At 41.8% G+C, this 26,021-nt stretch overlaps 1 pseudogene; it reads right to left on the bottom strand.

Annotated features, from left to right (window-relative positions):
• The window catches only part of LOC138799979 (ovostatin-like), a 45,915-nt pseudogene extending 26,014 nt beyond the window's left edge, over positions 1-19,901 (bottom strand).
• Positions 19,902-26,021: the final 6,120 nt, after the last annotated feature.

Genomic DNA, 26,021 nt, shown 5'->3' with positions numbered 1-26,021 from the left:
GCAGTTATGTTTTTTTTTTTTTTTTTTTTACTTCTCTGGCATATGTTACCTTGTATCATTACTTTATTTATTTTTTTAATGTTTTATTATTACATTTATACATTGACTGGTAACAGTAAATGGCGACATAGCTCCTCTGTTGCCACCAATGGTTGTGGTGAAAACTGCAGGGTGGCACAAACCCTGGTCCTGATTCATCTACTTGCAGGAGCATGAGTGATATGTAACTGTGCTGAAACCAGGGTTTGTGGAGCCCTGCAGTCTCCACCACAGCCATTGGTGGCAGCAGAGGAACTGTGTATAAATAATAATAATAACAATAATAATAATAACAACAACAACGAAGATTTTCTATAGTAAAGTTATTTATTATAGCAAAGTGATTTATTAAATATATGTATAAAAAAATGACCACTTTCTTCCAGAGACAGCACGTCTCTTTTCTCCATTCAAATGTGGTTTGCAATTAAGCCCCATTCATTTTAATGGAACTAAGTTGCAACCCCCCACCCAAACTGGAGAGAAGAGTGGTGCTGTCTCTGGAAGAAAGTGGCCATGTTTTTCTATCTATCTATCTATCTATCTATCTATCTATCTATCTCCTGTCTATCTATCTATCTATCTATCTATCTATCTATCTATCTATCTATCCATCTCCTATCTATCTATCTATCTATCTATCTATCTATCTATCTATCTATCCATCTCCTATCTATCTATCTATCTATCTATCTATCTATCTATCTATCTATCTATCTATCCATCTCCTATCTATCTCCTATCTATCTCCTATCTATCTATCTATCTATCTATCTATCTATCTATCTATTTATCTATCTCCTATCTATCTATCTATCTATCTATCTATCTATCTATCTATCTATCTCCTATCTATCTATCTATCTATCTATCTATCTATCTATCTCCTATCTATCTATCTATCTATCTATCTATCTATCTATCTCCTATCTATCTATCTATCTATCTATCTATCTATCTATCTATCTATCTCCTATCTATCTATCTATCTATCTATCTATCTAAGAAATTCAGAATGAATGCAGCACTCGTGTAGCGATGAATGTGGTGCCAGGCGGTATATACCAGCGACCACCCAGTATAGGTAATATAAATCAGAAGAATACCGCAGCACTCATGGGATAGAATTCAACACAACGTGTTTATTTCCCCAAACCGCGATGTTTCGCTCTCCACACTGAGAGCTTTTTCAAGCAGTGGGCCACTGCTTGAAAAAGCTCTCAGTGTGGAGAGCGAAACATCGCGGTTTGGGGAAATAAACACGTTGTGTTGAATTCTATCCCATGAGTGCTGCGGTATTTTTCTGATATATCCATCCATCCATCCATCCATCCATATCTTTATATGTTTCTTTCAGATCAACTGATGCCAGAAAGTTATACAGATTCATAAAAAAATATTTTATTTTAAAATCCCATGCTGCTGTATGTCCTGAAGGATGTGCGGTATTCTTTCCAATCTTAAACACTGCTCTCTGTGTGTCAGACTGCAGGACATACAGCAGCTGATAGGTACTGGTAAGATGAAGTTTTTAAATACAAGTAATCTTCAAGGTACTTTTTTTGCCTTCAGACTAACCCTTTAAATAAACATAGCATGACTATTTTCCAATTTTATGTGACCCACTGCACTCACCTTGAGATTTTAGTAGGTATCTCCATCTGTCGGACTACTGAAAGGCCGATAATATCTGCCATGACAGAACACTTCTGTGTCTGGACTCTCACAAGGGGGCTCGGGATCTTCTAAGTTAAAATCTTGAACTTGTAAGCCATAGCTATAATAGGTCAGATAGCTGTATATCTGTCAGAGAGATAGAAGGGCGGGTTATTACAGGGAGATTAAGAGTTAGACTGTGGAATAAACACATAAGATTCCAGCCTGAGCTCAGGTCAACTCCTTAAAGGGGTACTCCAGCCATTTAAAATGTTTGATATATTGCTGCCCTAAATAGAGCATAATAAACATGGTGTAAAGTGAAACTGTCTCAGTTTCCCCTAGCAACCAATCAGATTCCACCTTTCAGTCCTCACAGACTCTTTGGAAAATGAAAGGTGGAATCTGATTGGTTGCTAGGGGCAACTGAGACAGTTTCACTTTACACCATGTTGGATAAATCTCCCCCTATGTTCACACACTGTTGAAATTTAGTGGATGGCCGTCATTTAATGGCAACAGCTGTAGTTTTAAAATAACGTCAATTATTTGTCATTATATGGCGGCCATCCACTGAATTTCAGCAGTGTGTGAACAGAGCCTTTCTGTGTTTTCAATCCACTCTTGGTTTTAGTTGCAAAATACTGACCAAAAATACTCTGTGTGAACATAGCCTTATAATGTTGTACAGAAGGGTGTCAGCATAAGTCTGCCATTGCCGTAGTCCTTTATATAAAATATATTTTTGCTAATTTTACACGTTACTATCTATATTATAAAATAATCCTAAAATAATCTGTGTTGTTTTTATAATAACCGCTTGGTAGAGAAGTTTGAAAAGTTCAATTCGGCAGGTTCATCGAACTTTGTCACAAAGTTCGGATTTGTCTAAACCGAACCTTAAACAGAATTGAAATAACTAAACAATAGTGGGACTATAAAAAAGTGTTTTTGTTGTTGTTTTTTTTGTTTCATGTCCCATTGATTTCAATGGTAGAAGTGTCTAAATTGCCAATGTGACAGCCATGCTTAGTGACATTGTCATGTCTTAGGAGCATTTGTGCTTGTTCAAGGTATCAAAAAGCCCATTTTCAGGCAAAAACATGCCGAAAAACACATTAAAAACTGCTCCAAAAAGTGTGGGTTTTAATAACCGTGTGAATCCTGTTAAAAAGAAGTCCGGCGAAAATATTTACTAAAGTACTGTATTGCCCCCCCAAAAGTTATACAAATCACCAATGCACGCTTATTACGGGAAATGCTTATAAAGTGCTTTTTTTCCCCTGCACTTACTACTGCATCAAGGCTTCACTTCCTGGATAACATGGTGATGTCACTTCCTGGATAACATAGTGATGTCACTTCCTGGATAACATGGTGATGTCACTTCCTGGATAACATGGTGATGTCACTTTCTGGATAACATGGTGATGTCACTTCCTGGATAACATGGTGATGTCACTTCCTGGATAACATGGTGATGTCACGACCAGACTCCCAGAGCTGTGTGGGCTGTGGCTGGTGGAGAGGATGATGGCAGGAGGATACTGAGGGACACAGGACACTGGAGGGACACTAGGCAACCCTCTGCCATTATCCTCTCCAGCAGCCATAGCCCTCACAGCTCTGGGAGTCTGGTCGTGACATCACCATGTTATCCAGGAAGTGACATCACCATGTTATCCAGGAAGTAACATCACCATGTTATCCAGGAAGTGAAGCCTTGATGCAGTAGTAAGTGCAGGTAAAAAAGCCCTTTATGTGCATTTCCCGTAATAAGTGTATATTGGTGATTTGTATAACTTTTGGGGGGCAATACAATACTAAAAAAATTTCGCTGGACTTCTCCTTTAAATAAAAAAATAGAAACAGGTTAGAAAAAAACTGTATCTGGCTTCAATTAGGTAAAACGTTCCCTTTAAGCCACACCCACTGTTTTAAACTAACCCCACCCCCTTTTTGGATAAGCCACATTTTCTCTTCATGCAAGAGAGGAAAGTGTCGCTAACACTGTATATAATGGACGTCATCAGATCTGCGCACAGTCAGGGCTCTTACAGAGTCACGGTTGAGGCTGTCGTACGATCGGAGTATATCCAGACTGGCATCCGATGCTCGTAACCCGCAGAGAGAACCCGGAGCTGCTGTCAGTTCTTGCTGAACCTCGGAGCCGGGCTCCACCTCTGGTTCTGTGAAGGTCAAAGAAACCTGGAGACATAATAAATTACAGACAGATAATAGGTAATAGTGATATCAACATAGAAGAGAGAAGAATGGGCTTAGCATAGACTATCGGGCCAAAAGCGGGACAGCGCACCCTCCTCCTCCTCAGTAATGATGAGTGTGCAGGTCACACCTTTACCCACTGTACTGTCATGACTTGTTAAATTAAAGGGGTACTCCAGCAAAATTGTTTGTCTTTCAAATCAGTTCGTGTCGGAAAGTTATACAGACTTGTACTTTACAAATTTTATGTATATTCTTTCCAGTCTGACACAGTGCTCTCTGCTGCCACATCTGTCTATGTCCCAAACTGTGCAGAGCAGGAGCAAATCCCCATAAAAAACCTCCACTGATCTCCAGACTGGATAGAATACACCACTTCCTGCTGGACATACAGCAGCTGATAAGTACTGGAAGACTGGAGATTTTTAAATAGAAGTAAATTACAAATCTGTATAACTTTCTGACACCAGCTGATTTGAAAGAAAAAAACAATGTCACCAAAGTAAGGAAAATGAAGATTGTCATGAGACGTAAAAAAATTAACTACTGTTTTAATCAAGTTGTTTTTTAAGTTATACATATTTTTTTACATGTTCTGTACATGAATGTACCCACCTATTGTATTTTATAACATTGTTGTGTATTGTATAGCATTGTATTACTGTATATTGTACTGTATTGTATTATATAGCTTTGCTTTGTATTGTAATGTATTGTATAGCATTGTATCGTATTGTATTATATAGCACTGTATTGTATTGTACTGTATTGTATTGTACTATATCGTATTGTACTGTATTGTAATGTACTGTATTGTATTATATAGCTTTGTTTTGTATTGTAATGTATTGTATAGTATTACTTTGTACTGTATTGTATTATATAGCACTGTATTGTATTGTACTATATCGTATTGTGTTATATAGCACTGTATCGTATTGTACTGTATTGTAATGTACTGTATTGTATTATATAGCTTTGTTTTGTATTGTAATGTATTGTATTATATAGCACTGTATCGTATTGTACTGTATTGTATTATATAGCTTTGTTTTGTATTGTAATGTATTGTATAGTATTACATTGTACTGTATTGTATTATATAGCTTTGTTTTGTGTTGTAATGTATTGTATAGCATTACATTGTACTGTATTGTATTATATAGCTTTGTTTTGTGTTGTAATGTATTGTATTGTATAACATTACATTGTACTGTATTGTATTGAATTGTATTGTACTGTATTGTATTGAATTATATAGAATTGTATTGTATAGTATTATTTAGCATAGTATTGTAGTGCATTGTACAGCATTGAATTGTATAGTATAGTATTATATAGCATTGTACTGTACTATATAGCATTGTATTGTATAGCATTGTATTGTACTGTATTGTAGTGTATGTATTATATAGCATAACATTTTATGTTACTGTAGTGTATTGTATAGCATTGTATTGTACTGTATTGTAGTGTATTGTATTATATAGCATAACATTTTATGTTACTGCAGTGTATTGTATAGCATTGCATTGTATTGCAGTGCATTGTACAGCATTGCATTGCACCCACCTGATTGCTGAAGCAGCTCTCTACAGACACTTGTAGATAGTCTGAGATGATTTCAGTTTTCATTGCTCCCATAACCAGGATTTCAGCACTAGTCGCATATTCAGGAGTGACTAACAGGTCTATAGTGAAGGATCCTTTCCAGCCTGTACGATACAATACAAAGTCATCTTCCCTTATACAGTCTAATAACATATATTTCTGCTTATCGTTTACTCAAATAAAGGTCTCCGTATTATATATAATACTCTCTATAGCCCCTTTACATTCTGTGGCCTAACATCACTGACAAAGTAGATGAATGCAGGTATGTTATCAATGTATAGGCCCTGTCTACAGCTACTACATCTATATACACTGACTGTAGGGGGAATACTCACTGCTGGTCAGATCCACATCTTGTTGGCCGTGTAATACAATTGCTTCTCTTGCTTTGATCTAAAAGGCAGAAAAAAGATAAAAGTTTAGGTTAAAAAAAAAACATCATGGAAAGATGTAACTTTGGTTACTCCTACATTTTAACGAAATGGAAGTCCAATAACCATCTGTACTCATTCAGATATAGTCATGGTGCCTTGCAGTATCGGGGTCTGGAATCACATGCAGTTTGTAAAGTATGTTCCCCCATTTTTGTATTTCATGATCCAAAAACATATTGCAATGTGTCTCCGAATGGTGCAAGTGTTAGGTGTTGGGAAGAAGGAGACACCAGGGACGTGCTCCATTGTTGTGACCACCAGCACAGAGGAGGGGGTGGGGGGTGGTTACATGCAGAAGTGGTAATAGGGGGTCGTGCACCAATATCACACTAGGTCGGGGCAATCTATCATGTGTATGGGGAAATCTGATATAGTTATAGTTAATAAAGTTGACAAGAGTCCTACTGTTGATGTCCAGAGGAAGGCAAAAAGCCTCTGAGACAGATGCCAATTGCCCCATCACAGGAGACAAATATCTCACTGTAGAGAGTTATTGTTAATTCTCATTGAACATGAAAAACCCCCCAAAAAACATGAAAATAACGGATTGCAAAAATGTAGTATGAACCTTATGGTTTATCCTCTGGTGTTCCCCGACCGGCCCTAGTCTAACAGTATCACCTCTGTCCGTTGCCTTATGGGCCTAATGCTATTTGACCTATATCCAGGTACTTTATACTCTATAGAGAGTTAAATGACCTTCACCAGCACCTCGATGGGACGTCACATAGCATTTCATGTCTTGACAGACCTTTGACACACCCAAGAACAACCAAGGTGGTCACAAATCGCCCTGTACTTTCAATCCAAACTACCAAGTAATAGAAAGAGGTTGAAGTTACGCCTTTCCCGACTCCGTCTTCCGTCACTTTGTAGTCCACCTTTATGGTATGCGTCTCTAAACAGGTGAGTTCTCCTGATAACTTATTTATTTGTAAAAAGCTGTCCGACTCCGAGAAAAAGCGGTAGACAAGTCTTTCAGCTGAAGGATAGCCGGGATCATTGTTATCATACAACACTGAGGACCACCGGGGATTCTGAGTCGGGATATAACATTGTTCTTCATCTAAGTAGCTGGCCTGTGGGGTAGAAAAATATATACATGTAAGATATACTGCCCCTACCGCCATACCACTGACATATTTTTTACATATATATATATATAGTTTGACTTTTTTAGTGATCAATCTTTGTATTGTTGCATTTTATTACCATGGGTATACTGTATCTACATAGATATACATACACGGATGGTGAAATTTGCTTTAGCGTATGGTGTGGTATCGATCGCACATTCCGCCCTCCCGTCAGTATCTGTTGTTATTGTCTTGAGTTTCTTTCCATCGACAGTTATGGTAATTTCTTCGTTGGCCAGGGGTTGGCCTTTTTCATCTGTTAGTGTGACCTGTAAAACAGGAACGGGTCATGGGTGAGTGGAGAAATACATGGAAACTAGTCCGAAGCATTAGCCACAAACCAATCTAAATACCATATATACGAGACACATGTAAGGGGAATATAGTGTTATCTATAGGAATATTTATACTTACTGCAAATGGATAATCCAGGCCGCGTTTATAATACTGGGAACTATAGGAATAATCAAGCTGCAGGTTAATAGGTTGGCTGGAGATGTACATGTAGCAGTATTTGTTATCCAGGACCCCTGTGAAATGAATAAGAGTGAATATTTAGCAGCTTTTATTAAAGGGATTGCCTACCTATATATATTTTTTTATTTAATAGACTGGTTAAATCAAAATAAAACAAGCCGTACTTACCTCCCCATTGTCCCGCTGCTGCTGTTCTGACACTGCTCTGGTCCTCGCTGATGGTCACTTCCTCATACCTGGACTTGATATTCAGCCAGTGCTCACTCAACCAGTCAAACATGCCACTCCCAATTAGTGGCTTAGCAGTTATTCCCAGCCATTTCCTATGTGATGAGACCAGCTATCGAGAAGTGGAATTCAACAGGGACCGGGCAGTGTCAGAACAGCATCAGCAGTGGAGCTGAAAGATGAGTAATGCTTTTATTTTGTTTTCAACCAGTGTAGAGTAAAAAAAAACTGTAGGTTGAACTTGATACACTTTGTTATTACCTGTCCCATCTTCTTTGATTGTGAACATACACCGCAGGCTATTGTCCCATTCTGAAAACTGCAGTTTAAAAGTGTCCAAGTTCATTTCTTTAGTGTAGGCACCATTGTTATCCAGCTGTGGACGTAATAGGAAAATATAATTTTTTTTTAGATAACATAGGACATTCGACATTTACGCCAGAGGCCAGAGGCGACAAACCTGCGGGGCTCCAGCTGTTGCATGGCTGCGATTCCCATCTTGCCTGGAAATCCTGCTAACTAAGAAATATGGGAATTGTAATTTTTCATCAGCTGCAGGGCCGCAGATTTACCACCCCTGCTATAGGGCCTCATGGCAATTTTAGACCTTCGACTTGTGGCAATACGGCAACCATAGACATTTCTAGACCATTTTTCAATTTTTAGCCATACCCTGGAGGGATTCACCAGATGGTGGGTCATGTATTGTAGGTCTGTAACACAGAACCATTGGGACTTCATGTGCCGCCATATACCTCATGCACATAGTTGTTCTAGAAGCTTCAGGATTCCAAATGGCTATGGTATCAAGAATGAAAGTTGATCTTACTAGGAATAAAATAAATTACCTCTCCAGTAAATTCCTCACAAATTTCTTCCAAACCCCTGAAACAATTTTGTACTCTGCCATAAGAGTAGGCCACGTCCCGGCAGCACTTTCCGGTGATGGTGGCGGGCAATGGCTTACCATATACATACCTGAAAGAGAGCAGAACAGCAACCAAGTTATCAGGCAGACAAAAATCGTATGTGTTCACAAAGAAACCAGTAGAGGCAAGAAAATTTGTAATCTAGGGACCTTCCTATTTTTGAACCAAATCTTTTGACATTAAAGGGGTACTCTGACCTTAGGTTGAAACATTAAAAATATTGCAGAAAGTAAGTATCTTCTGAGATCACTGGGAGAATATTCATTTTGTGGGTATATATTCATATCCCCTGCCATATTCCCTCACTATTTCCTGGTTAAGCTGTTGTCCAGCAATTTCCAGAATGCTTTGCTTTCCCTCCCCACCCTGCTGACCCCCTCCCAAACCACTCCTGCCAGATCCCCATCCAGAACTACTGCAGAACATTACATTACACAGCAGACTTTTGCTCTGTAATCAGTAAGTTTGTAGAACTTGCTGCATTTATTCCCTGTCTGCTCCCATGCCTGTGGCATTGTTCAGCACAAGGCAGCATTCTGTACACAAACCTCATTCTTACCTAAATGTACCTGCAGTGTCCCAGAACAGGCTGTCAGTTTCTCACTTTAAGTTTACTTTTATTGCTATGGCCATGCCTGTCCTGGAAACTATATGTACTGCAACTGTTTACTGTGTAATCCCTATTACTCTCAGGTTCATGTGTATATCTTGTGTGCATAACTATGTGCAGTGGTATGCAAAGGCTGGTGATCACGTGACCATGCCCCGTAACCATGGTTCCTCCAATGGCCGTCGAGCTTTGGCCAGGGGTTACCATGTGACTTCTTCTTACAAGTCAGTTTATTCCCTGCCACAAAGGGGATAGGTTGTCTGTGTGAGTTCTGCCCTCTACCTCTGAGAGGACGGATGTGTTCCGGCCCCTGCTTCAAAACAAGGAGGTCGTGTGTGTGTGTGTGTCCCTCTTCACCTTCAGAAGAGTGGACTCTGTGCTCTGCTGTAACAGTTCCTGGCTGTCCGTCTACTCAAGTGCCTGGAGTATCCTCTCATCTGGGTGTCGTTCCTGCTCTCCATCTCCTCATCAACTCAAGATATTCACCGCAAGTACTATAATCCACCCAGCCTCTCTATTCCTCTGTCACTACTACTCCCATCATCGAGCACGCTTCACCTCAGCCTATGCAGCACCACCTTTGCTCTGTCTGTTTAACCCTGCTATATACCCGGTTGCATCCGGAAGAGACTGTTACTACCAGTTACCTCAGTTACAATAAACTTGTAACCACCACTGTTACTGAACCCTGGCATTGGTGTCCCTTATCTGGTGCCCTGACTAGGTACAGCGAAGAATCGCATGCCCAGTATCCCGCATAGTACCGCTAAGACAACACAAAACCTCAAAAGGAAAGGACTACACAACTTCCTGTCCAGAGTAATTCAAGCATGGATACTATTAGTAATGACATTACTGTAGTGTCACACATGTGGCCTTCCAGCAAGGCTTTGGCTGTCCAGGCATAATGGGAATTGAAGTTTTACAGCAGCTATTTCTAGTACTGGAAGACCACTTTAAGACAATTGAGTCTAAAATGCAAATCAATAAAAAATAGTAGTAGATTTTAGTACATATAGCCATCTTTACTAGCCATCTTTTCGTAGTGAAGTTGTCAGAGACCGTGCCGCACGCAGCCAGCCCGACAGGGGAGCCAACGGTGTCCCTAGTGATCGGCCTGGCCGGTTGCTAGGGTTACACTGACATGTCCCTATCAGTCGGCCTGGTTGTTGGGGGGGGTGTCTGCATCCATGCATTATGCTGCAGCCGAGACTGCCTGCCCCAGGCTGAGTGGCACAGCTGGTCTGGGTCTTGCTGAAGTGATTGGCGGCCGGCACCACCAATGAATCTGTGGTATGTGTCTTGGGGCTGGAGTCTTAGCCCCAATCACACCTGGGGCTGGCACTCCAAGACCCATAAGTATCCTCCCCGCTCAATTGTCCCTTGCCTGCGATAGTGCTTAGTTTACTAGTGTAACTTGACCTAACATTCCCTGCATTGATTTTCTTGTTATCTGACTTCTGGCTCTTGACTATTCTACGACCCTCTTGGATTCTGTATTGTACTGCGCTGCTCGTTTGTTATTGACCCAGACCTTTGTCATTGCCTTATTGTGTGTGTTTGTCTTGTTTTGTTCTGTGTTACACCTAGTTGAGAACACGGTCTTCTGTCCAGTTATCCGTAGCTATTTAGAGAATCTGACGCAAGTAGGTAGGGACAGCGGGGCGTGTAGCCCTATAGACTATTATAGACAAAAAGCTATTCTGTTCCGTGCAAATAAGTAAATGACAATGACCCCCCCCCCCCCCAAAAAAAAAAAAAAATTGTTACGTACTTAGCAGATATCTCAATTTTTGCATATTTATCCAGAACTGAAATTGAACTTGGACAGGTCACTGTGGAATCAGATCTTGGTAGTACTGCAATGTAATGGAAACATTGGTCAGATATACACAGTGTTGAAGGCTTATAGAGACAGCACGTGATATCCAGTGATCACATGGTAAATAACATTACGGTGTCTAAACCTGATCAAAATGATGAAGAGAGCTCCTTATGGCAGATGCACAGAGTTGTATCATGGGTAATACCACTCCCGTACACTGTGATCAGCCTATAATGTAAGCCTGTGGACTTCAACTTGCATCCCCGGAGCAGGAGCATTATATGGGTTCCTTGTTCATAAATAGTTATTGATAGGACAAATGTATTAAGAGGGGTTCCCTTAATAAACTTTCCACATCTTATTCCGACTTACTTTAGCCTAAAGTCCCGTGAGCAGGAAAGGTATTACTCTTTCTTGTTCCCAGTATTCCACTTCCACCTTGCACTCCTAGACAAGAAGGGACCCTATCGAGATCATTGCATGTGGGTGAAACTCCTGAAGTTTTGCCGATGGCAGCTAATGGTCATCGCATGTGGGCATGGTTTCACATAGCATGACATGACATGATATGGTCTCTGCCTCATCTCCTCATGGAAGGTATTCTTTCAAGATAAGCGCAAGATGGAGTGCCAAAAATTAAGAAAAAGTTATACCTGCTACACAATCCCTTTAAGACTGGCATGCAGTATGGTCTATAAAATAGATTCCCTTTCATGTCTGGCTATAAAAATGGTCTACCAAATTCAAGAAGGAAAGATAAATTAAGAGCTGGTGATGAGAATTCAGAAAATAGAGAAAAAGTCAAAGAGTAATAGAACAACCAACATCAACACCATGTACTGAGCGTGAGGAATACATACTGTATCTTTCCACTGTGAAATATTTCTCCACGGAACTTCCAGATTCCCTCTCAAATATGAGTCTGTACCCGCCAGGAACTGCATCAGCATTCAGGTCCAACTCCACCGATGCCACATAAGGGTCTGACAGCAGATCCACCAATTGCACAACTGCCCCACTTGGTTCCTGGAGAAGTCAACAATGATACAGTCTTAGCAGATATATATAGAGAGCAGATATATATATATATATATATATATATATATGTATATATATATATATATATATAGAGAGAGAGAGAGATACATTTTATAGTAAAATAGCAGGACTCCTCTCTCCAGAGCACCAAGAACATCCATCCATGACACAGATGGCTTATTGATTTCAATGGGCACCATGTAATGTTTTTTTTTTTTCTGTGGTAGTGTGGCCGGGAAATGTAACGCGTGTTGGGACAACCTACAATCACCTTCTTCTTTAGACTATCCTTTTAACAAAAGGGGGTTGAAAAAAGTAGACAACCCCTTTAAGAACGAGGGTGACTGATAACCTATGTGAGATCAATTTTCATATGATATTGGAAACAACAGAGAGAGGATGAAAGTTCAATGAATTATATCAATGAATGTTTCCTGGATGTTGGAGGAAAATATAAATCAGAATCAGCCAAATTGGAAGCCTCCAAAAGGTAGAGGACTCAACCCTGAAACAACTGTCTACAGATGGGTCCACTTCCTTTTGGACGGCCCTCCAATAGGTGGCATTTGACTATGAGATTTCTTTCAAATTTGAGTAGTACACCAACAACACCAGTTTGCTGTTAGATCAGGTCCATAGGACCAAACCAGAACTGGCTGGTCTGGTTTGTTGAGTGACTCTCTTTAATAGAAAACCAATAAGAAGGTAAGGAGACTAATGAATAGAATAAGATATTGACCTACAGGATAGCCACATCAAGGGCAGTTTAGATGACGTTTTGGTGGTCTCGCAATCTGAATTTAAGGGGTTGGGGTGGCTAGCTTGTTTAACAGACTATTCCCTGATGGGCCCAAGCTTTAACCTATGATGGTCCCCAAGAGTCCCATTTGGAAGTGAAATTGCAGTCAACCACTTTCCAAAAGCGTAGATTTGTTATGGGATGTTGCACAAATAACCTATTGGATCATATCTATGGTATGTCCTATGCATAGCATGATAGGAACAGATTATGATGCATTAAAAGTGAATGTATAGGGTAGGAGGGCACAGAATGATCTCCTCTGGTGGACCAAACAACCCCACCATGACTTAAGGATAAAGAATGTGTGTATGTGTCCTGACAAATAATAATCTTATACAATGATTCATTTCTTACCATCATTCGGACCCTGGTGAACTGCAAAACAATAAGAATACATCATTAAGAAACGTACAGAACAAATCTGAAGAGTTGTAGAGGTATAATGTGTGGCCTAAAGTCACGCGCAGCTGATTTACGAGATCTGCAAGGCTACAAGTCAAATCTTAACTTAAAGGATAACGCCAAATCTTCATACTTCAACTTTTTTTTTGCTATAAACAATCATTTATGGACATGAAAAATTTAATGTAGTTATTTTACAGGAAAATTATGTAAAGACAATGGACTCCGTCTTACATTTTGCTCTGTGGGCTTTAGGTTGAAATTCAGACAAAACACTCTGCTTCTCACTGAAATGAAAACACAAGAAAACAGATGGAGAATGATAACTTTCAGGTCAGACTCATTCTTCCAAACACCCTTGATGACGCAGGGACAATCCAATAAATTGGGTCTCAAAAGGGTTTATATAAATCCCACCCAAAGTGGAGACACCCAGATACTTCGAGGTGATACTGGGCAATCTCAAAGCAAGACTTAAAGGGGTATTCTAGCACTCAATAACTCTCTATTCCTCCTTCAATAACTCCTGTATTTATAAGATTGCAGGGGGTCTGACTGCTGGGACCCCCATGATCTTCTAAACAAGGTCCACACTCTAATGGCTGAATGGATTGTCAAAATGAGCATGTGCACTGCCGCTCCCTTCATTCTCTATGGAGCCAAGTACAGCGTTAACAATTGTCGATGAATGAAGCAGTACCATGCACGCTCCTCTTGCTTCTGCATTCAGCTTAAGAAATCCAATCCCTGTTCAGATCACTGCAGTAGTTGCGGTAGTTGGACAATCCCCCACCCTCCCTCATGATCAGAAAGTGTGAATAGAAGATGAGTTATTCAGTGCTGGAATATCCCTTTAAATTCACTGCTCTTGGTTTTCAATATGTTAGTAACTATGGTCCAGCAGGCAATGGCTGTGAAATAATAAGCATAAAGAGTTCTGCAGAAACAGCACTGGAGGGGACTGATGACTGGAATCTATTTCTTAAGGGATGATAACAAATCATTTATTACATCTCATTGATCTTTCCTGTGTGTAATGATCAAAACAAAGTAAAACTCCACCAGAATTGGTGGTTTTCGTTATTTCTTAAAGGAGAAGTCCAGATTTTTTTTTTTAATTAAAGTTTTGTATTGCCCTCCAAAAGTTATACAAACCACCAATATACACTTATTACAGGAAATGCTTATAAAGTGCTTTTTTCCCCAGACTTACTACTGCATTAAGGCTTCACTTCCTGTATAACATGGTGATGTCACTTCCTGGATAACATGGTGATGTCACTTCCTGGATAACATGGTGATGTCACTTCCTGGATAACATGGGGATGTCACTTCCTGGATAACATGGGGATGTCCCTTCCTGGATAAAATGGTGATGTCCCTTCCTGGATAACATGGTGATGTCACTTCCTGAATAACATGGGGATGTCACTTCCTGGATAACATGGTGATGTCACTTCCTGGATAAAATGGTGATGTCACGACCCGACTCCCAGAGCTGTGCGGGCTGTGGCTGCTGGAGAGAATGATGGCAGGGGGACACAGGGCACTGGAGGGACACTGAGCACAGCTCTGGGACATCACCATTTTATCCAGGAAGTGACATCACCATGTTATCCAGGAAGAGACATCCCCATGTTATCCAGGAAGTGACATCACCATGTTATACAGGAAGTGACATCACCATGTTACCAAGAAGTGAAGCCTTGATGCAGTAATAAGTGCAAAGAAAAAAACACTTTATAAGCATTTCCCGTAACAAGTGTATATTGGGGATTTGTATAACTTTTGGGGGGCAATACAATACTTTAATAAAAAAAATTTCGCTGGACTTCTCTTTTAACCTCTTAAGGACATATGATGTACCCGTACGTCATATGTCCTCATTAGCACTTCAAAGCGGGGCCGCGCGGCGACCCCGCTTTGAAGCGCCGCGGTCCTGGGTGCCGCGTGTAGCCCGGGACCGCCGCTATTAGCTGGCACAGTCTGATCGCCGTGCCCGCTAATTAGCTAATCGGAGGCAGCTGTCAAAGTTGACAGCTGCCTCCGATTACCGGAGGCAACCGTTCCCTGGTGTCTAGTGGGGGAGATCGCTCCTCCGGGACGTTGTGCCGGAGGAGCGATCTCCCTGTCTGATGCCGGCCGGGGACTCGTCCAAGATGGCGCCGTCCCCGGCTCGGCACTCGTTTGTTTCCGGCTGCCGGAGGTAAACGAGTGCCTATCTCATTGATCTTTGCTGTATATCTATACAGCAAAGATCTCAATGAGAGATTAAAGTATATATACTAGAAGTCCCCTAGGGGGGAATTACCCTAACCCCAGGGGGGAATAACCCTAACCCCAGGGGGGCTTCCAGTATATGTGTAAAAAAAAAGAAAAAAAAGTGTTGTTTATAGTAAAAAGCCCCCTCCCCTAATAAAAGTCTGAATCACCCCCCTTTTCCCAGGTTTTAAATAAAAGTAAACAAATAAATAAATAAACATGTTTGGTATTGCCGCGTGCGTAATCGCCCGAACTATTAATTAATCACATTCCTGATCTCGCACGGTAAACGGCGTCAGCGCAAAAAAAACCAAAGTGCAAAATTGCGCATTTTTGGTAGCATCAAATCCAGAAAAAATTTAATAAAAAGCGATCAAAAAGTCGTATATGCGCAAACAAGGTACCGATAGAAAGAACACATCATGGCGCAAAAAATTACATCTCACACAGCCCCATAGACCCAAGAATAAAAGCGCTATAAGCCTGGGAATGGAGCGATTTTAAGGAACGTATATTTGTTAATAATCGTTTGAATTTTTTATAGGCCATCAGATACAATATAAGTTATACATGTTATATATCGTTTTAATCGTAATGACTTGAGGAACATGCATAACAAGTCACTTTTACCCCAGGGTGAATGGCGTAAAAACACAATTCCCCCAAATAAAAGAAATGCTTTTTTTTTTTTTCAATTTCACCACACTTTGAATTTTTTTCTGGTTTCGTAGTGTACCAAATGCAAAAATTCAGCCTGTCATTGCAAAGTACAATTAGTGACACAAAAAATAAGGGCTCATATGGGTTTCTAGGTGGAAAAATGCAAGTGCTATGGCCTTTTAAACACAAGGAGGAAAAACTGAAAATGCAAAAACAAGGGGTTAATCCAAAAACATTAACCAATAAATTAAATATGCCCTAAAATAGTACTAATTAAGAATCAACCTGCAAAAACACTCACAATGCTTCATCAATAGTAAAAAAAAAAAAAATCCTGGCAGGAGAAGAAAGTAAAAAGACCCAGAAGTGATTCCATAATTTGTTCCTCAACATCGGACTAAACCATTATTTTTTCCTCATGTTTTTGGTTGGCCCAAACTCGTCATTTCCTCACCTGTGTCTCCGGGTCTGTACAGTTTCTTTTCCATTTGGACATAGCAAGCCTCCGGCATGTTATCAATAGCGACCCCCTTACGTTCCCTTATTTGTAATGTACCTCCAATGGCTGAAAAGCTCACATAAGCCAATTGTGCCGTGTCCACCGTGGGGACCTGAGAAGCCAAGAATCCAAATTGCTTTAATATCCCTTTTATATTAATGTAAGGTATACACTTATATAAGTAGACAGAAACCCATCTATCAGACATTTATAACCAACTCTATAGTTTGAATATTTAGTTAAATCTCTGGTGGTCTAGGGCAATGAAATGTCCAATAGGTTAATCTTTTATAGTACAAAGGAGTGTAAGATTTAATGTCTGGGGCAATGAAGTGGCCAATGGTTTAGCCTTTAGTGGAACAGGGCAGTATTATGTTCAATGGTTGAATCCCTGGTGGTCTAGGGCAATGAAGTGATTAATGGGTCCATTATCTATGGTCCAAGTGTTATGTTCAAGGGTAACATTTCTGGTGGTTTGGGGTAATAAATAAAATATTTAGTGCTCTAGGAAATCTGTACGTAGGGACTATTTGTAATGTCCCTGGTGAGCTGGTGGTTACTCTCCCACCCAGGCTCCAGCTATCTCCTGCTGTACCAGAGAGCCCCTTCTTTCTCCTCCACAAATTACAGCAAATTACCTTTAAAGTGTCACTGTCGTATTTTATTTTATTTTTTTTATTTTTTGCAGAAATCAATAGTACAGGCTTTATTAAAGAAACTTTGTAATTGGGTTTATTAGGCAAATATGCCATTATCTGCATTCAAAAAGACTTTTCCCAGGTCCCCCCCCCCCCTCCTCTCTCATTCACTGCTCATTATCGGGAAATTTCGACTCTTTTACATCAGTCAGGCCCTGTGTAACCTATGGAGAGGGGAGGGGTAGGAGGGAGATTAGTCACCAGCAGAGAGCAGAGAACAAAGGATTACATGGTGGGACCTGTGTAAAAGCCAGTATTCAGAGGTCAGAAAGGTCAGTGCTGACTTTAGAGGAGAAAGCCCGATGATGTAGCTGTAAATTAACTCTTTGTTGTCCTGCTTTGGTGCCTCATTTCCCTCAACCCCTCCCCTCTCCATAAGAGAACCATGAAGATAGGGGGAGAGCTTCAAACTGCTTTTTCACGACAAAAATGCATTTTTCGGTTAATAAACCCAAATACAAAGTTTCTTAAAATCGCCTGTACTATTGATTTTTGGAAATAAAAAAAAAAAATTTAAACGACAGTGACACTTTAAGCATAAAGAGTTTTTTTTTTTTACTCTCATATAACCCCCATGTTAATATTTCCTAATATTACTTTTATATATATAATACTTACTGGAAAATCTCTGCAGTCAAAAAAACGAGAACCGATCTTATCATTGAATATAGGAACGCTGGTGAGTTGGTATTCCAGCGTAACGTCCAACTTTAAAGTCTCTTCACAGTCAAGGAAGACGCAGACCTTTCCTGTCTTCCCACTTCGGAGCACACTCGGCACGGCCAGGATGTGACTGCAGTTGGTCGGTTTGCTGGGGACGCTATAAGAAGGAAATATATCATTTATAATGTGTTCTCTCTGGCAACCACTTGGTTTGTACAACAATCTGCCCCTTTACCAGAAGGATGCCGGTAGAGCCTTTGATAAATTGACCCCCAAAGTGGGGAGAGAAGCGCTGGGTCTGGTGCTTTATTTATTTTATATGGGGGCTTTTGCACATTGCTAAGCCCAGCACTCTGGAACACTCTGAGAAATAATAGAATACTGGCCTCAGTTCATTCAGTTTTCTGCTGTTCTAATCGATGGGGGTCCCAGTGGTCAGACCCCTATTGTTCAACCTATCTCCTATACTGTAAGTGGATCATAACTTTCAGAGTTGGGGATAACTCCAGAGTAGTGGTGGGGAGGTAGTCGTATTTGTATTGATGGACTTTACTATGTTCAGCAGAAAACATAAAACTATTAAGATACAAGTAGAACAAATAGATAAAACTCCCCAAACCCGACATCTCCAGTACCTGGTATCTAGGACTTCAAACTCAGATGGAAATGGCAACAGGGGGGCTAGCTTGCCACTGTAGAGAGAAAATAATAAATCAGGGTGGAAAAAAACCAAAAAAAATGTATACAACTGTAGGAAAGGTCAATAAAATGCCAAAAAAAATAAATAAAAATTATAAGAAAGTCAATGGCGATTAGGTGGATGGAGCCCATCCTCCAACAGTTGCAGTCCTTTATATAAGTCCTTTATATAGACCTAAAATGCCCTAAGGAATTGAACAGAGTCTTAGATGTTTGGTCCCACTCTCCTCTAACGACACCCCCACCATCGGCTAATGGTTCTTCATAGAGTAGTATAAGATCTCTATAAAGCCCTCTACTACATTCGGGGTCTAGATGGCCTCATCTGTTCAGTTCTCTCATATGTTCCTTATGCCGACGAATAAGACTGACAATTGAGTTCCATCTTCTGTCTTCTTGTTGTTTTTTATATAGAAGGACTTGTCCTAGGTTTGAGAGTTGACCTATGGTTTGGTCTTACCTCTGTATATATATAAATGAATAGCGTATGCTGGAATTTACTCCTGTAAATGTGTTGGTTATAATTGTGATATATATGTATATATTACTAATGTACCTGTGTTATGTCTAACAGGCTTATCCTTAATAAAAACAAGTTAAAAAAAACCCTGAAATCTTTTGCCAGCCTCATTGACCCTTCAGTCACAACCCCTTTCCTCTAAAAAGCTATAGAGCAATAACTGGAGACAAGTTTGCTACAGGCACCATCACTGCCCCTACAGTGCCATCTATTTTACTCCAGCACAGTTGCATCCATGCATTTCATTGCTGTAACTGAGCCATGTGATCCCCAGCCTGACCCACAGAAAATCACAATGTCTAATGTGTCTGGGTAAGTGGTCTGTCCTGGCTCAGATGACTGCTCATGATGTGAACTGAGTAATACAGTATATGATATATCTTGCTGTTCTTACCAGGTCCCAGCCTATAACTTACATTCTTGACTTGGCTCCGTTGAGGAGACCCAGCAGGGTGATGCCCAGGAGAAGCCTTCTCACCCACATTGTTAAGAAGTAAAAATCCACGGCACTCAAAATAATGCATAAGTGATAGTTTATTATACAGTGATTGAGTAAGTTTGTATACTCCGACCAGTATGAAATATATAAGTAGTAGAGATCGTGACTATAAAGCGAGCTTTCGGCCCATCCCGGGCCTTCCTCAGGCTAGTAGATCTCTGTAATGAATGAACATAGTATAAATCCAAAGTGTACATGACATTGGGAGTATACACAAATAAGTCAAATGAAAATGAACAATAAAAATAGATGGGAGATATAAACAATATACGGGACAAAAGCATATATACATATATATACAATGGGATGCTGAGGAGCTAGTAACAGGCAGTTAACACATTGCATCCAGGTAGACGATCCTATTAACTGATCAGCACATAGGTAAGAGGAGGTACCAGGTAGGTATAGAGAGACAGAATAGGGTAGGTGGTACCTAGTACATGTGAAGGAGATGGTATAGGGAGCCAGGAGAAAAGGACAAGGATTGGGGTGGATAGGACATGGATAACAACAAAGAAGTAGGGGCTATAATAACGTGGTGTAAAGCTAGAAAATAGGATGGGATAGGGTAGAGGTAAAGGGAGATAAGGATGGTAAGAATGGAGGGGATATAAGAATAAGTTAGATACAATGAGGGAAGCCCTGAGGAAAAGAAGTAGAGGGCAAGTGTGAAGACACACACCATCCTGGATCGAACATGGAAGGCACTGTGGAGGTAAGCGATGGAGAGAGCTATGGGTAAGGTGTTAGAGGATGCTAGTGTATGAGGGTAGAGACTTACCACTAGGAGTGCATGCGTCCAAGATCTCGGTGGAGTGTGGGCTGAAGCGGCCGTGCGCGCTATAAGAGCCGCACTTCCGGGGTCACATGATCGCGCGTCATAGTCACGTGGGTACGTGCGTCTGACGTCATCGCGCATGGCGCGATATGCGCTAGAGGAAGGCGGAACTGGAGATAATGACGCTGTATGTGATAGAGCTAAGGGCAAGAAGTGTGGGCAAAAAATAGGTGAAGGGAATATGGTAGAGAGAGTATAGGAGCCTACTGAGAAATGATGAAATGTTGGATAAGAACACAGTATATGTGTATAAAGAAATAAGTATCCTGACAGGTGGAAAAAGGATAGGAAGAGAGAAAGAAGGTAGAAAGAAGAGGCAAATCAAGCGGAAAGGGGGGGAGGAAGGGAGGGGGGGAAAAAAGGGCGAAGGAACCGGGGATAAGGTAATACATCACATAGGGGGAGGACAATGGGAGGAGACACTAGGGGACAACAGGCGAAGACTGGACATAGACAGTTACCATAGTTACCATATCAGTGTAAAGGATGCTATCATGGGAATATATTCTAACCCTGGAAAAATGTAATAAAGAAAACGTCAGTACATGGTAAATGTAGGTAAAGTACGTCGATCAGTCGATCAGTCGAACCTGTGAAATAGCATAAAAAATCTACACATCTGTTAGTTTAGATGTTGTACACCCTATCGTACGCTCGGTTTAATCCATGTGGTTCAATGGTGTGGAGCGTATGTATCCAAAAAGCTTCTCTCCGTTTGAGGAGTTCCACCCTATTGCCCCCTCTCCTTGGTTGCTCTACTTCTTCGAGGACCTGAAACCGTAGTTGGGCTATCGTGTGGCCCATTGCATGAAAATGAGCGGGGATGGGGAGCAGTAGGTTTTTACAACGTATGGTGGATTTGTGTTTGGAAATGCGGTCTCGGATGCGCTGGGTGGTCTCCCCAACGTATCCGAGACCGCATGGACACTTAATCAGATATACCACAAAACTGGAATCACAGGTATAGAAGCCTTGAATGGAAAATTGTTTGCCTGTGAGAGGATGCGAGAAGTGCTCCCCCCTAGTGATGGCTGAGCACTGAGCACAATGAAGGCAGGGAAATGTACCTTTCTTGGGGGGACCCAAAAAATGTTGTCTTTTCGTGATGAAACTACCAATGTCAGCACGTACTAGGTGATCTCGCAGGTTTCTCTCCCGCTTATGGCAAACCATGGGGCGAGATTGGAATACGTCTACCTTGGGGAAGGCATTTCTCAAGTATAGGCCAGTGTTTACGGACAATACCCACAATTCTAGGGCTACTAGGATGGTACTTATGCACGAACGGTAGACGTGGTGTGCTATGGGTCTCTGGTCTAGGTGTGGGTACAGTGTTAGAGAGGATCCTGTCTGGATAGCCGCGTTCTCGAAATTTTAGGGACATTTCTTCTAATCTGTTTTGTCGTATGAGAGGGTCACTAACAATACGGTTCACCCGGCTGTATTGCGAGATGGGTAAGGATTTTTTTACGTTAGGTGGGTGATTGCTGGAGAAATGTAATAGGTTGTTCCTATCAGTGGGTTTGCGATATAAGTCTATGTGAAGAAAGCCTGACGGGTCTTTGTTTATTGTTGTGTCCAAAAAGTCTATGGAAGTGGGATTATGGTGTATGGTGAATTGGAGTTCCGGGTAGATGGAGTTGATGTGTGTATGGAAAGCCAGGAGGGAGTCGGTGTTGCCACGCCATATGCAAAAGATGTCATCTATATAGCGGTACCATGTATGTGCATATTCCTGGAAGGATGAAAGATTGTATATATGATCGTTTTCAAAGCGGTCCATGTAGATGTTTGCATATGGCGGGGCAACATTCGACCCCATGGCTGTACCTTGGGTCTGTAGGTACAGCTGATCACCAAACATGAAAAAATTGTTGTGGAGTATCAAATGTAATAATTCTAGACAGAATTCCTGTTCGTTAGGGGAGAATTGGTTGTTCAGTAGAAGACGTTGGACAGCTGTGAGGCCTTTCCTATGTTTGATGGATGTATATAGACTGGAGACGTCCCAGGTGACCAGTAGGCTTTTGGATACATACGCTCCACACCATTGAACCACATGGATTAAACCGAGCGTACGATAGGGTGTACAACATCTAAACTAACAGATGTGTAGATTTTTTATGCTATTTCACAGGTTCGACTGATCGACGTACTTTACCTACATTTACCATGTACTGACGTTTTCTTTATTACATTTTTCCAGGGTTAGAATATATTCCCATGATAGCATCCTTTACACTGATATGGTAACTATGGTAACTGTCTATGTCCAGTCTTCGCCTGTTGTCCCCTAGTGTCTCCTCCCATTGTCCTCCCCCTATGTGATGTATTACCTTATCCCCGGTTCCTTCGCCCTTTTTTCCCCCCCTCCCTTCCTCCCCCCCTTTCCGCTTGATTTGCCTCTTCTTTCTACCTTCTTTCTCTCTTCCTATCCTTTTTCCACCTGTCAGGATACTTATTGCTTTATACACATACACTGTGTTCTTATCCAACATTTCATCATTTCTCAGTAGGCTCCTATACTCTCTCTACCATATTCCCTTCACCTATTTTTTGCCCACACTTCTTGCCCTTAGCTCTATCACATACAGCGTCATTATCTCCAGTTCCGCCTTCCTCTAGCGCATATCGCGCCATGCGCGATGACGTCAGACGCACGTACCCACGTGACTATGACGCGCGATCATGTGACCCCGGAAGTGCGGCTCTTATAGCGCGCACGGCCGCTTCAGCCCACACTCCACCGAGATCTTGGACGCATGCACTCCTAGTGGTAAGTCTCTACCCTCATACACTAGCATCCTCTAACACCTTACCCATAGCTCTCTCCATCGCTTACCTCCACAGTGCCTTCCATGTTCGATCCAGGATGGTGTGTGTCTTCACACTTGCCCTCTACTTCTTTTCCTCAGGGCTTCCCTCATTGTATCTAACTTATTCTTATATCCCCTCCATTCTTACCATCCTTATCTCCCTTTACCTCTACCCTATCCCATCCTATTTTCTAGCTTTACACCACGTTATTATAGCCCCTACTTCTTTGTTGTTATCCATGTCCTATCCACCCCAATCCTTGTCCTTTTCTCCTGGCTCCCTATACCATCTCCTTCACATGTACTAGGTACCACCTACCCTATTCTGTCTCTCTATACCTACCTGGTACCTCCTCTTACCTATGTGCTGATCAGTTAATAGGATCGTCTACCTGGATGCAATGTGTTAACTGCCTGTTACTAGCTCCTCAGCATCCCATTGTATATATATGTATATATGCTTTTGTCCCGTATATTGTTTATATCTCCCATCTATTTTTATTGTTCATTTTCATTTGACTTATTTGTGTATACTCCCAATGTCATGTACACTTTGGATTTATACTATGTTCATTCATTACAGAGATCTACTAGCCTGAGGAAGGCCCGGGATGGGCCGAAAGCTCGCTTTATAGTCACAATCTCTACTACTTATATATTTCATACTGGTCGGAGTATACAAACTTACTCAATCACTGTATAATAAACTATCACTTATGCATTATTTTGAGTGCCGTGGATTTTTACTTCTTATGGATGTGCATGGTTGAAGAACCATAACCCACTGAGCACCAAAGCACCAACCAAAAACGAGAGGTGTGCAACACTGATTTACCCTACTTCTCACCCACATTGTGACAGGAAGGGATGATGAGAGGCCAACGCTATGGAATCATCTTCTTATATATGGGACTGCTTCCTTCCCACCTCCATGCTGTGCAGGAGCCAGACCGCTCGGGGCAACTACCAGGCATTAGATGTTTGCTCAACCTGTTATGTAATACGGAACCTTTACTTAGTAGGAAAAAGGGTCAACAAAGAAGCTCAGACAACAAGGAAGTGGCACCATGCCCGGATTTATTTTCCTTATTTCTCTAGAACAACCACACCAGTATTATATTGTAGTGATGACACAATTGTACTCCGTCCGGAATCTGTGCAGTTTACAGGATGGAGCAGACAGGTACTGGGGTATACAGTAGGCGAACTTTTTAGGGGATTCAGATAAACCAAGATGAATGCTGATACATACCACATACACAACGCACAAAAGGTTACGGATGTTCCTGCTACAGGGATATTATTGTCTGCTTAGGCATCCTATCAAGGAGAGAGCTACAGTGTGCATCAACCACTGTTACCTTTAGTGATGTTTATAGTGTAGGCAGGTGTGTCTAGTGGTGGTGGTGTTACAGTGTACAGGGCAGGTGTGTCTATTAGTGGTGTTACAGTGTACGCAGGGCCGTTTCTGCCATGAGGCGGAATGAGTATTCCGCCTCAGGCGGCAGATTCTGCGCCTGTCCTGCCGCAGCCGTCCCGTCGCGCCGCCAACGCTTACCGCTGTCCCGCACCGTCAGTCAGCAGCTGTCATCGCCCTCCAGCGAGTTGTGAGTGCCCGGGGTCAGCGGGGGCCGCGATTGCAGGCGCGGGTGATTCGGGTACGGCGGCGGGTTGGGGGGGGGGGGGGTGTGAGGGGGCGGCAGAAACCCCAGAATCGGCCCTGAGTGTACAGGACAGGTGTGTCTAGTGGTGGTGGTGTTACAGTGTACAGGGCAGGTGTGTCTAGTGGTGGTGGTGTTACAGTGTACAGGGCAGGTGTGTCTAGTGGTGGTGGTGTTACAGTGTACAGGGCAGGTGTGTCTAGTGGTGGTGGTGTTACAGTGTACAGGGCAGGTGTGTCTAGTGGTGGTGGTGTTATAGTGTACAGGGTAGGTGTGTCTAGTGGTGGTGGTGTTACAGTGTACAGGGCAGGTGTGTCTAGTGGTGGTGGTGTTACAGTGTACAGGGCAGGTGTGTCTAGTGGTGGTGTTACAGTGTACAGGGCAGGTGTGTCTAGTGGTGATGGTGTTACAGTGTACAGGCAGGTGTGTCTAGTGGTGATGGTGTTACAGTGTACAGGCAGGTGTGTCTAGTGGTGGTGGTGTTACAGTGTACAGGGCAGGTGTGTCTAGTGGTGGTGTTACAGTGTACAGGGCAGGTGTGTCTAGTGGTGGTGTTACAGGGTACACAGCAGCTGTATCTAGTGGTGGTGGTGTTACAGTGTGCAGGGCAGGTGTGTCTAGTGGTGGTGGTGTTATAGTGTACAGGGCAGGTCTGTCTAGTGGTGGTGTTACAGTGTACAGGGTAGGTGTGTCTAGTGGTGGTGGTGTTACAGTGTACAGGGCAGGTGTGTCTAGTGGTGGTGTTACAGTGTACAGGGCAGGTGTGTCTAGTGGTGGTGGTGTTACAGTG

Source organism: Dendropsophus ebraccatus, chromosome 8 (genome assembly GCF_027789765.1).
Source record: "Dendropsophus ebraccatus isolate aDenEbr1 chromosome 8, aDenEbr1.pat, whole genome shotgun sequence".
In the NCBI taxonomy this organism is placed as follows: domain Eukaryota; kingdom Metazoa; phylum Chordata; class Amphibia; order Anura; family Hylidae; genus Dendropsophus; species Dendropsophus ebraccatus.
This window is presented reverse-complemented; position numbering and strand designations above follow the sequence as displayed.